Genomic DNA, 14,154 nt, shown 5'->3' with positions numbered 1-14,154 from the left:
CCTTCCAGCTAATGACTGAAGGAAACCTGACTACTGGGTTTGGGGCCAACCAAACTCCTGGGGCCAGGAGTAAACACACCTTTCAATATGCAAAAACTAGGAGTCAAAATAAACAAAGAGGCAAAAACAAATCTGAAGCAGTCACCACCTCTTCCTTTGCCTGAAGTTGAAGAAAAACCTCCTAATGGCTTTATCATTTTTATAGACCAAATGGATTTTTCAGTTATAGAGAAATGTAGACAGCTAAGGCACTCTTTAAATCAACTTTTTTGATTAAAATTAGCAGATTGGCAAGTCAAAAAAGCACATAGGGTACATTCCTTGTTGAACAAAAGAAAATCTTCGCCTAGAACAGGTCATCTCTATTTTCTTTATTAACCTTCTGTTACTGAAAATATCTAATATGTCCTTAGAACATATAGGGATTGGCCTTTTTCTTCTGCAGGGCCTGGTGTGGCATTCAGCATGTGCAGCTCAGAGATAAAGGGTAACTTATCTGTAATAATCCCCAAAATAGCATGCACAATATGCTGATAAGGATTTGCATGGAGCAAACAAGAAACCATTTTAAAAGGTGATGGGAACTGGGCCCTTCACAAAGAGCATGTAGGGCTGAAACAACTGCGATTATTAAAGAAATTTCAGAAGTGGATGCAGCCTGGCCCTCATCCCATGTGTCAGTTCACTTTCCTTTGTGTGTTGAGTTTGTCTTTGCTTTGGCATCATGACTAAACATCCCACTCAAAATGAATCTGTATTTCACTGACACACATTTGGTAAACGAGATGCAGTCCCTTTCGGCTCTGGCAAATACCAAGGGCTTCTTCCAGCTAACCATGTGTTTCCACAGTCAGTGCCAATCAGGTGGATGGAATTCATTTTTCTAGTACATCCCACCTGGTGCTCTATAGTTTTTAATCCATGGATTCTCACAGAAAAAGCCTCTTTAACTGTTTATAAGCCACACACTCTGAATAGATGTAAAAATGACATTGTTTTTTTTTAAGCTTAGAAAGGGTTCACTTGCTCTTTCTGTAGAGGATGCTGCCAATAATTACACTTTTGGCATACGGTGCCAAGTTTTCCAGATCAACCACGGCAACTGAAATAGCAGGAATCATCTAGAATGGAAATGAGCAGCTTATTTCTTCTTTATCTTCAGTACATGTTTCAACTTTATCATTGCCTTGCCATATCTCTGTAGTAACGTGTGTAGCATAGATTTTCTTCTGTACCTTTCTTTCCTTTATAAAATAATCGATTATGATATCAATAATTATGATAATCACTTTCCAGCAAATAAATATATTCAATATACAAAAAGACTATCTAGGGTTTTTTAAACAGTCTTTTGAGGTAAAGAGTTATTCTTTTCTCTCTACTTGCAGAAGGCAAAACTGAGGCTCAGAGAGGTTGAGTGATTTACTCAAAGCTACACAGATAGTAAAGGGCGACTTGAAACATGAAGTCAGGCTACTTAATTTCAGAGTCAGGGCTCTTTCCATTATTCTATGCTGCCTGCTGAGAATGCCTTCATGGAGGGAATTTTTGCCTCTAAAACCCTGTAATGGACTTTTCAACACACTGAAGTCCAACTCAGAGAATCCAGGGACATATACCACCCAGGCCATGTCCACAAAGAGCAGACAGCCACAGAGCGATGCAGAGCATACAAACAGCTGCTCTAAAGCCCAGCCATCAATATGGATTACTGCACAGCTGATGGAGTCCAAGGAGAGCTGCATCAATTTAGCAACAGGCAGTGATGAACAGCGTGAGCTCTGCCGTCGTCCATTTTGCTCACTCCTAGAGATGGGCGAATCTGCCACTTGAAAATAGTGGGGTACACAACCACGGCGGCTCCCCTACAGCACACAGGTCATCTGTTATGGTCTGTTCCCCTGTGGCTCTGTAAGAGGGTCTGGACAAGCCTTGCATCATTATTGCAGCCCTTTAGAAGGGGATGTGGTTCAGGAGAACAGGCTCAGCCAGAGCCAGCTTCTATTGGCAAGTCTTGTACCTTCCCGTACACTCGCTCTGTCCTTCTCCTTCCCATCCCCCATGGCTGCCATGGAGCTGACAATAAAAAACGATGCCCTAGGCTGTCCTGTTTTTATTATTAGTTATATGGCATCATAAATGTACATAGAGATGTTCAGTAAATGAAATTGTGCCAAACACCAAACAGGGCCACTGCCCCAAAAGATCTTTTGGCCTCAGGGCAATGGCAGAACAATATAAGAGGAACAAAGGGAGCTGAGAGCCAGATGAGTGAGGTTTTAGTACTGTTTGGCGTTTCAGAGGGGGAGGAACAGGCTGTCCGGCAGGCTGATGGAGCGGTACAGACAGCATGCAAAAAGCATCGTGGCCACAAAGGAACTTTGAGGCCAGCAACCAGGCTCTCAGGAACAGGCTGAAGATGATTTTGGGAAGTCAGGGGAATCGGGTTCTTCTGTTATTTAATAAGGTAAATACAAAAGGGGGGGAAGGAAGGTGTGATTATTTGCTTTTGATCACAAGCAGTCTGCCTCTGTTAGGAGAGGCATAAGCTGCAGGCTCACCCTCTTTGTAAGTGTCCCTTCGGATTCCACATAGTATTAAATTGCTTCTCCGGCAGATGCAATGTGTAAATATAGGACAATAACTGGAAATTTATGAGGTTAAATACTGAGGAATTGCTGAGTAGTAAAATGAAGAGACATAAATTACAGGAAATGCTGCCCTTCAATGAATACATTATGCATAATAATGAAACTTTTAAAAGGCAACAGAAACCAAATATCAGAAGAGGGTCTGGAAAGAGAAAAGCCAAGTAAAGAAGTAGGACTAGGACAGTCCAAAGTCAGCATTGCTTTGTCACTGTTAAACTGTCACATCTGTTCCCTTAGATTTCTGTGGCTCTTTGTCCTCAGAGAGGTGACCTGATGTAGTAAAAAGTATGGAGAGTGTGGTGGGAAGAGAAACTGCCTCACTACCCATATGACCTTGACCAAGTTACTTAATCCGTATGATCCTTGGTTTTCCCATCTGTAAAGTGGTTTTAATAAAACCTGATGTGGGGAACAAAGGCAGAAAGAAATGTAGATACAATTAAATTTCCTTATAACCTGCAGCCCATTGGCAAATACTTGAGGTAAGCAGAATATGACATTCCTCTAGGAACTCCCAACTCTTTTAACGTTAATGCTTTGCTAAAGGGAAAAACAACCTTAGCTTGACAATAGCTAGGCCTCCTGGATCCTGAGAGTCCTCTTTAGCATATGAAAATCCTTTCAGAAACTTCCCCTCTCTTTACTTCTTTACCTCCCTCAACTCCCAAGTATATAATCCATTGCTTCTGCCATCCCAGTGCAGCTCTTTCTGCCCAGGAGTCTGGTCCTTGTGCTTGATTTAGTAAAACCACCTTTTTGCAACAAGATGTCTCAAGAATTCTTTCTTGCCACTGGCTCTGAACCCCACCACAACATTTCCACATCAAAATCCATTTTTATAGAATTAATAGAATTAATAAGGATGGACTTGTAAACCACTTGGCCCAGCATATAGGAATGTTACACACGCGTGCGCGTGCGCACACACACACACACACACACACACACACACACCACACAAATGAATTTCTTCTAAGGTTTATGTCAAATAATAATGAAGTATTAGCAAAACACAGAGGAGGAAGATGGGTTGTGGCCAGAAAGATTGGGGAATGCTTCCTAGGTGAGGGAGCTTTTGAAAACAGGGTTAGGTTTTAGTGAAGAGATGGAAAGGGTGTGAATCAAGGCAAGGCAGAGAAAGAACAAAGAATGTTATGGGACTGGAAAGCAGTGAAGAGGGGATTAAGGAAGATGGACATTGGGCCCAAATCCTGGAAAGTCTTGACTGGCGTGCTAAGCATTTGACCATTGTTCTATAAGCACTGGGGAGACCAGAGGTAGCAGAACATGGAGTGACATGATCAGAGAGGTATTTGAGAAGATGTCTCTGGCGCAGCATGAGAAATATATTGGAGTGGGGAAAGACTAGAAGCAGGAGGCCAATTGGGAGAGTGTGGAGTAGTCCAGGCAAGCACTATCGAGGACCTGAGCTGGGACAGAGGCAGTAGGAATGGAAACAAGAAGACAAATATGGGGCGCTAAGGAGGCTGATATGGTAGGAGTGGGGTGAGGGACTACAAGAAGTACAAGAATGCTCCCCAGGTCTAGGAGACTAAGGATCTGATGGTGTCATTAACAAAAAGATGGGAGAAGTACATACAAGTGAGGTTTAGATTTACGGAGTCTCGAGTTCCAAGAAGAACTGTTGAAGAGGCTACTGGCAATGTAGTCCTATGATTTGAGTCTGGACTGATACCCAGATATGGGAGTCACTGACACTATAGTCTAAATTGATGCCATAGCAATGATGGGGTGTACCAAGGGAGAGAAAATAGAGTGTAGGTAGAAAACAGTGGGAAAGAAGGAAGGAGAGGATAAGGGAAAATTCCAGAAAATGTGTTTGTTTTGGGGCAGGAAAAAGGGGCTGCAAAGATATAGAGACAAAGCATGAGAGAGGGCCAATGAGGGTGTTTCTTGCTGACAGAACCATCAAAAATCAGAGAGCAGTTGAGATGAGGAAGAGCTAAGAAGAAGCCATAGGTCTTGGTGACTTGAGAAACTAGGATTTATTCCCTGCCTTCTTCCAAAAGGCATGTGAAGAGGCTTAAAAGATCACAATACTCTTTAAGCAGTACAATTCAAATTAATGTTTTAAGAAAACAACTCAAAAGCCAAGTAGAATGAGGCACTGGGGTGAGGTAAGTACCGTGGCTGAGCACTCCATTTAGCACTGACCTCCTTGGCACAGAGGAGATATTGAGGTCATGGTGTGCCTCTAACGTTTGGTTTCATAGAGGGAAGGAGACCCACAGCTTAGAATGCAAAGTGATATGAGGTGAGGTGGTGAGGAAGGAAGGGGAAAAGCACATCTAGAAAACGTCTAAGCGTGGTTTTGTGGTGCAGAGGAGAGAGGAGGACCATATCGGCATCTAGGGTAAAATGTAAGTTGTGGTGACAAGGAAGAACAAGGATGAACAGATACACTGTCCAATACACAAGACAGACAAAAGCAGCCTCTCATACATATACCTTTTCTATACATGCAGAAGCATGCACATGAAGAGGGACATCTGAAAGAGCAGGGAAGAAAATTCACACAAAAGATGCCACTCACTTAAACACAGGTAAGGATCTGGGGCAAGAACATTACACATGCAGCTAGAGCAAAGGTGCCGAGGTAGGATGAGGCATGGCACCTCTTGAGTGGTGAAGGGTTTCTTTCTCAGATCACATTCAGTAGTCTACCTCTTAAATTCCACTTGACACAAAGGTTTTATAAGTCTTTGAGTGACAAATAACTAAGTGGAGACATTTCCCTGGTACATTGCTTGGAGACCTTGCCAGAGTTTCTGCAGACAAAGGATCCCAGCAGCTACAGCATGGAAGGAAGTGGAGTGGCTGGGAGGCCCTAGGGAAAGGGCCACATTGGGCTCCCTTTTGAGCCAGGGATTACAGGCTTCCCCACAGGCCTCAGGTCTGCTTTCTTCCCCTCTTCCATGTGCTCCTGTCTGGGGGCAAAATGTGGGGGGGAGTGTAGGTAGAATCAAAACACTTCTCCCTGGATGTGCAACTGCATTTCCCCATTTCCCAAGGCTTTACCTGTATTTGTGATTTTCAACCTTTCAGGAACCATAGGATGTTTTCTGTTTTTTTTTATGATTCCATAGAACACTCAGATGACATAACCTAAAAGTATTGTTGCCTTTGTTGTTGCTTTCTTAATTTGAAAATGAGGTTAAATGGGATGCCTGGGTGGCTCAGCTGGTTAAGCGGTCTGACTTCAGCTCAGGTGATGATCTCAAAGTTCCTGAGTTCAAGCCTCTCATCGGGCTTTCTGCTGTCAGCGTGGAGCCCACTTCAGATCCTCTGTCCCCCTCTCTCTCTGCCCCTCCCCTGCTTGTGAGCCCGCACACAAAATAAATAAAAATTAAATTAAAAAAAGAAAATAAGGTTAAATCATAAAAATCAAGCAGTTATTCACATTTAATGGATTAGCAATAGCCATTCATTGGAATATTTGAAAACTCGCTGATGTTTTATTAGATACTTTTGTTTAAATGTTGGATACTGTTGGGAAATACACTTTATTATAGAAACCATAACAGTTACTGTTATTGCCTTCTTTCGACTAGAGGTCCTTTTATAAAAGAAAAAGGGATTATACAGAAATTGAGGAATAATAGAACTGACAGTTTTTAGAATGTTTTCTATGTGTTGGGTACTTTGTGTCTATTAACATATTTCAGTCTTCAAACAGTGCTTTAAGGTATGTTAAAATGAGGCTCAAGGAATTTAAGTGATGCCCCACATGGTAATAGTGTCAGGAACTGAGTCCAGGAACATCTGACTTGAAAGTCTATCTTCTTTCTATTTTACCACACTGACTCCCAGAGCAGAAGACAACCAGTCTGAAATGGAGCCATGAAATGGGCTTCTTCTCCCTTAAGTTCCCCAAATCATTCCTACTGAGATTCCAAATGCCTGCCAGCATGCTTATGCGTTGGATCAATTGTGTATGTGCACCCCCAATGAGTATTTTGTTTTTCACAAGCGTTGTACAAGTGTTAGGTACAAGAGGGGTTAGGTTTGTTCTGTGCTGTTCAGGAGGCAGATCTTGGACAAATGGATTAAGATGAAAGGGGACAGATGGTAGCTCAACCCAAAGAAGAGCTTTCTGACAGAGTAACCCATTCTATGTGAAGGTATGAAAGAAAAATCACAAATAGGGACACAAAATGGATCCAGAAGGAGGTAAATAATAATAGGTACTATTATACCCCTTTATTCAGTGAAGGAAATGGAGCTACGGTACATAGATAAATTGCCCAACATGGTGCAGGAATTTTCCTCAGTTTGTTTAAAAACTCCTTCAGGCAAAAGAAATAGGCCAGTAAGATGGGCCAGAGATTCTGTTGCGTATCAGCTTATTTTTTCCCCAGCTGGTGCTTGAATTCTAACATGCAAACAAAACAGTAGACTGAGACAAAAGGATAAATGGGCAGAGAAGTATCACTTTATCTTTTCAAAGCAGTCCTTTTACAAAGAAATTGAGTGGAATATCTCTGAACCATGACTCAACTCATTTACCTCTCTATATCTTCACAACAGTTAACTTACCTAATTATTCATTTGACAAACATTTATTGGGTATCCCTCATTCTTTTTTAAAAAAAGTTTATTTATTTATTTCAAGGGGAAGGGGGAGAGAGAATCCCAAGCAGGTTCCACCCTGTCAACACAGAACCTCATGCTGGGCTTGACTCATGAACCATGAGATCATGACCTGAGCCTAAGTCAAGAGTCAGAGGCTTAATTGACTAAGCCACTCAGGGGCCCTTGGGTATTCCTCATTTTAAACATGATGCTAAACCCTGGAGATACAGTGAGGACTAAGACATTGTTCCCTCCCTTAAAGGACCCCCATTTCCCACGAAAAGAAGCTAAACAAGCCAACGAATAATTATCATAGATCAGGCTGTAATGAAATACCCCGAGAGGTAGGCACAAGCAAGTGTTATGGGATTTGAAGAATGGAATAAGGAATACTTTTTAAAGGAGGTGGGGGATCTGGAAAGACTTCATGAAAACAAAATTACAACAGTACCTTTTGAAAAATGGATCAAATTTCAATAGAGATAGGAAGGGAAGATCTGAGCCAGGATCTTGACAATTAAAAAACAAGGGGTGTGCTGAGAATAAAGATATACAAATAGGGATCGAGGGAAGCGAAGATGCAAAGTCATGCCAGAACTGAAATATAAGCCATCTTGAAATTCATGGACTTTCGTCTGGACTTCAGGGGAGGCTATAGGAAGTATTTACAAATAGATTTCATAGGCTAATAACCAACATACCCATGAAAGACATGGAAAGGAGGACGGTCAGGAGGCTGCAATGCCAAAGAGCAGGGATGAGCCTTTATCAGGGCTTGGGAGTTAGCCAGGCTCCACTCTGAATCCTTACTCCTCCCAGCTAGTCCTACCGCTCCTAGCAGCTAGTTATTTCTTCTCTCTGGCTTTCAGTTTCCTCATATGTAAACACTTAGTTTGTTAGTTTGTTGGGAGGCCTGAATGAAGTACTGTGTATAAATCTTTGAGGAGACAATAAGCATCCATGAATGGTAGCAAAACCAAACTTAGGAACAGCCCACCGGTTCAACATGACTCATCGGCTCACCAGTTTTTCTGGAAAACCTATTAAGTGCTTTGTATGTAGATTTTTACACTCTCCCCTGTGTCTGACCTACTCTAAAGGAAAATACCATCACATCAGAAGACTTCACTTCCATTTTGCCATGGTATGCATCAGGGTAGTGGGGTATTCCCTGCAAGGTGCTTTCTCTATAGGCTCTTTTTGAACCTCTACCCAGCAATAACCACACTACATAGCCAGGATGATTATGCAGGACTGATCCCAAGGACTTACCTAGGGCACAAAAAGAAGTCTTGAGGAGAAGAAGAAACAATTAACTGCTTGGTGTCTGCAGGGCAAAAATAATGGGAAGAAAGCCATCTCAAATGACCATCCACAAGTTGGCCTGAGACACACTGACTAAGGAGAGAGAAACAGTGACACCTCTGTGAGGTCATACCTTTTTCAGATTTGATGTAGCTCATAAATGCACGGCACAGACTATTACCTGAGCTTTCCTTCATATACTGTGATTATGTGTTCAGTAAATAGCATGGAAGACTGTAAAGACTTTGTTGTGAAATCAGGCAACATTAACTCATTAAGTCAATAATTCATGGACTCTTTTATCTAAAGTGGCAACATCACACCATCAATTCACAAAACAGCCACTTCTCTGAAGTGTATGTGATGATAATAATGGATTTTCTAACAATACCCTCTCAAAGCAAGGTCACTGCGCTCAGATGCTGTGGACATGCTGATCTGACCTAGGTCAGCAAAACAAGCTTTATTATTGAACCTAATTATGAACTATCAAGATAATGGTCTAGACTAAACTGTTTCCTAGGGGATTATTTAGAAACTAGTAAGCCATTTTAGTTTTAAATCTACTGTACTTGGCAGTACCTGTGATGATGCAGGAACTGTGTTTCCTACATAGAATGGACTACAATTCCTGCAAATACTTTGCAATCTTAGGAACAGTAGTGATATACAATGTTATGCTGTACTTGTACATAATTTTCAGGTTACTGCCTATGCTGTTATATACCCATCTTACAAATAGCTATATAGATATAGCTCAGATAATTAAAGCTCATAATGAAGTATGCAGTTCTGAGTGTTTGTAGTCAGTTATGTAATGTGACATACAGGGACACATGGTTTGCTGCCACAGCTTTTGTGTCTTAACTAGGGAACTGCTTGTAAAGATATTTATTTCTCGTGTCTGTTGAGAGGTTTTCTCCTGCCTATCAGTGGTTAATGTATTTCTTCTATTCAGATTCACAGACGGTACTTCATGATTGCCTGACATTGGGTAATGCACCACACTGGCTTGCTTCTGCATAAGAGTTAACACTAGGGATAGAGTTGTGGAAGAAGGAACCAAAGAACACAGTATTTCCTGGATTGTAAACTGCACCAACAGGTTTACCACAGCTTTGAGGGAAAAATGCATCTTAGGCATAAGGAAATAAGATATATCCTATTTGGAGGCACCTGGGTGGCTCAGCGGGTTAAGCATCCAACTTCGGCTCAGGTCATGATCTCACAGTTGGTGACTTCAGGCCCCGCATCAGTATCTCTGCTGTCAGCGCAGAGCCTGCTTTGGATCCTCAGACCCCTCTCTCTCTGTCCCTCACCCAATCACACTCTCTCCCTTAAGAATGAACAAACATTAAAGTATATATATAATATATATATATAATATATTATATATATATTATATATATATATTATATATATTATATATATATATATAATATATATATATATATATATCTCCTATTTGGTGAAGTCCTGGTAAAACTACTCATCTTGCATGAATAAAGACTGTACTTTTAGGTATGAAAGTAATAATTTGGCCAAGGAAACTGGTGTTTTGTGATTTCAGAGTGAAACACTGTGGTCATTTCAAGCCATCTTTGGTGATGTGCAATCAGATATAGGGTTTTTATCATTTTTTACTTTGTGTTTTTGTTTTTGTTTTTGTTTTTAGGGAGAGAGAGCAATTACAAGCAAGGAATATGGGTGGAGGGAGAGAGAGAATCTTAAGCAGGCTCCATGCTTCATGCAGAACCCAACATGGGGCTCAATCCCACAACTCTGGGATTGTGACCTGAGCCAAAATCAAGAGTCAGATGCTCATCTGACTGAGCCACCCAGGTGCTCCTTGACTTTTTGATATTTTAAATGCGAGTCTCAAAGTGTACCTGAAAAAAGGTTTGACACACTACTACAACTAAGAGCATTATCAATCTATAGAGTTTGTGCTTCATAAATGTTGCATGGAATTTTACAGTGATTTTCAATGGTTTTTGAATCTCTAAAACTACAAAAGAGGCAAGTAGTATCGTACTTAATAACATGGTCTCAGTAATCAGACTGTTGGGTTTGTGTCCTACCTTTGCCACTTTCTAGAAATAACCATGGACATGTTGCTTTACCCTCTATAAGCCTCAGTGCTCTCAACTGTAAAATGGTGAGGATAATCTCCTACATTTATAGGCTGGTTAGGAAGATAAAATAAGGTCATATCCAAAAAATGCCTGGCACTAGGTAAGCACTACTAAATATTGCCTGAAATGATCATTTATAGGATTTTTCCTTGGGTTGTCTTAAAATTTTCCTCTCTTGACAAAGATCAAGGAGCAGGATTCCTCTATAGTTGTCTTCTTCAGTCTTAGCCACTTAAACCTTATGAACTAGACTCTGATTTAAAACGCAATGATTTGTTTTTCCTTGATTTTTCTTTCTTCTCTGTATTGCTAGCATTCTTTATAAAACTGTGTTATTGAATAATTGATGTGATGTGTGTGCACACACAAATGCACAGATGAAGCCCAAATTTAGAGCTATTTCAATGATTGTGATTTTGCCAAATTTGGTCAACAAAGTTGCCCAGGATGAATAAATAGATTAAAAATTGATCAGTGGACACATGTAGGAATAGACTTTGTTGAAATATCTGCTTGTGGGGCATATTAGTTTTTCCTATCTCTTGCCCTTGTTTCTTCACTTCTTCTTATGTTTTTAAACTTCACAGCAGTCAGTTTGGTACAGGAAAGAAATATTAATGGAACTTTCACAAGAACTAAAATAGTGATCCCACCTTATCTTCACCCTGTTCAGGTCATAATGAGATGATTTTCCATAATTAGTACATTTATTATAGATGTTACCAGCCATGAGGGTAGTTAAATTGCTACATTAAATGGGTTAAGAGAAACAAAAATTATATTTAAATACAATTATTTCATTGTATTCTATTCTGATTTTAAAAGAGTAAAATTAACTAATGCCTGAAACTTTAGTTAGTGGAAATACATTTCTGTTTCTATGTATAATGCAAAATAATTTTGCTGTATTCTTTTTATTCCCTTTATCTGAATTTTCAGTAATAATAATAATAATAATAATAATAATTGCTATTAGAATGCCAATTTGCTTAATGGCTTGGAATTCGTCATTTAATTTCAAGTAATCTTATGAATCAATTAATACAAAAAGGCCCAAGATCAACAGAGAATTCTTTGTATATGGGATTCCCCGAAAATAATTAGATGCTACTATGTTAAGAATTAATGAACCTCTTAGGAGTTAATCAACAAATTCTGAAATGGTGCCCAGGCCATAATTAGCCACTTGTTTCTCTGCAAGAGCACCCATCATGGTGAGGGTGCAGGGTTTGATTAGTATCATTTCACTCTGAAGGCTGCTTCCAGGCTGCATTTAAACAACTAATGTGCAACATCGCTCTTGGCTTTGGTGGCGGCTTCCCACATATAAGGGCTTCAGGATGGAGAAGATTAATTACCCAAACATGTAATTCACTAGAGCCTAGGCTCCTGAAGCTTGGTAACAAGGCTGTGTGAAATTGATTAGGGTGGTTCTGGTGAGGTTTGTGCTTCTAGTGCCATTGTCAAAATGGCACAATGGGATGGAGCCAAAGAGATTTTGATAGCCACATAGATGCAGAAGATTACCATACCACAAAGGGTCCTTTATTGAGAAGTTATCAGTTCTATCCCCTCATGCTTCTGCTGGAGCTCTGCTTTTTTTTCTTCTGTGGCTTCTAGTTCACTTACTAAAGGAGTTTACATTTCTTATCAGCCAAAGTAGGTGGAGACCTTTTAGAATATCACGGCCACCTGGGAGGCTCAGTTTGTTAAGTGTCTGACTCTTGATTTCAGCTCAAGTCATGATCTCATAGTCCATGAGATTGAGCCTCACTTGGGGCTCTGCACTGACAATGTGGAGCCTGCTTGGGATTCTCTCCGTCCCTCTCTCTTTGCCCCTCCCCAACTTGTGCTCTCTCCCACTCTCTCTCTCTCTCTCTGAAAATAAATAAAATAAATATTAAAAAAATAATAATACCTTGCAGTTGGTGCCTAAAAACACTAAGAATGAATGAATGAATGAATGAATGAGCAAATGAATGCACTAAATATATAAAGTGCTTTGCAATGTATAGAATGTTCTCACATCTGTTGTTTTGAGCCTTTTAGCTCATGAGTTTGGTATCAGTGTCTTCTTTTTTTTTAATGTTTTTGAGAGAGAGAGAGACAGAGACAGAGACAGAGACAGAGAGAGAGAGAGAGAGAGAGGCAGAGAGAATAAGCAGGAGAGGGGCAGAGAGAGAGGGAGACACAGAATCCATAGCAGGCTCCAGGCTTTGAGCTGTCAGCACAGATCCTGATGTGGGGCTCAAACCCATGAAAGATGAGATCATGACTGGAGCTGAAGTCAGACACATAACTGGTTGAGCCACCCAGGAACCCCAGTGTCTTCTCTTTTAAAGGTCACCACCTCCTGTTTCTTTGACCCTCAACCCTTCTGACACCAAATGTGTCGGTTTTCCACACCAAGCAATTTTGACCCTAACTACCCGGAGTTAGTACAGACCCCACAGGTTAAGGGCTCACTCTTACAACACTGTCCCCAGTTCAGAGGCCAGCACAAGTTCCAGATTGTCTCCTGTACTTCTGACTAACTGGCTATAAATCAGGGGTTCTTGCACCTCTTTTCTCAGGTTTGGTGATTTACTAGAATGACTTAAAGAATGCAGGAAAGTGATGTACATTCTATTATTGGTTTATTATAAAGAATACAACTTGGGAGCAAATAGAAGAGATGCATAGGAGAAGGTATGTAAAAAGAGGCATAGAGTTTCCATCACCGTCACAGTACCTCATTGTGTTTACCAGTCTGAAAGCTCTATGAATCCTGCCCTTCAGGGTTTCTATGAAAGCTTTATTACATAGGATTGATTGATTAAACACTGGCCATTGATGAACAAGTTAAGCTCCAGCCTCTCTCCTCTCCTTGGAGGTCGGGTGGTGGGACTGAAAGTTTCAACTCTCTAATCAATGCTTGGTTCCTCTAGGAATCAGTTCCCATGCTCCAAGAGTCATCTAATTAGCATAGGCTCAGTATGGTGAAGGGGCCTTATCAAGAATAAGAAGAGATGCTTCTGTGACTACAACCACTGAGGATGTTATAAGGGTTTTAGAAGCTCTTGGCCAGCAACTGCACAAAGACCAAATTTCTAATTTTTTTTATATCACTACATCACAAATTTGAAGGTGGGGAAATTGACATTCTGAGCAGTGAACCAGTCACATGTCAATTAGATGTGGCGAAACCAAGGCAAACCCCAGAAATTCTAAATACTAATCTACCAGACCAGAGAGACTGGACAGAGAAGACCTGGACTGGGCCCAGCAACAGAGATCAAGCAGAGGAGATGATGGAAAAGGAAGATGAGAGGAAAATGAGATTAAAAAAAAGTGGGTGAGGTGTTTCTCTGCTTGATTCTATATATGTACATGTAATAAAAATATAATGAGATAGATTTTAAACCAAAGACCAGAAAGTCCACCTGCAAATGTGTGGGGTTCTCTTCAGGATGGTTACCCTGGGGCAGGGG

At 40.7% G+C, this 14,154-nt stretch overlaps 1 pseudogene; it reads right to left on the bottom strand.

Moving 5' to 3' along the window:
* Positions 1–1,019: 1,019 nt before the first annotated feature.
* LOC102956373 overlaps positions 1,020–14,154 on the bottom strand; it is a 64,878-nt pseudogene continuing 51,743 nt past the window's right edge.

This window comes from Panthera tigris, chromosome B3 (assembly GCF_018350195.1).
Source record: "Panthera tigris isolate Pti1 chromosome B3, P.tigris_Pti1_mat1.1, whole genome shotgun sequence".
Lineage (NCBI taxonomy): Eukaryota > Metazoa > Chordata > Mammalia > Carnivora > Felidae > Panthera > Panthera tigris.
Note: the sequence above shows the minus strand (reverse complement) of the source record. Positions and strands in the feature narration are given on the sequence as shown.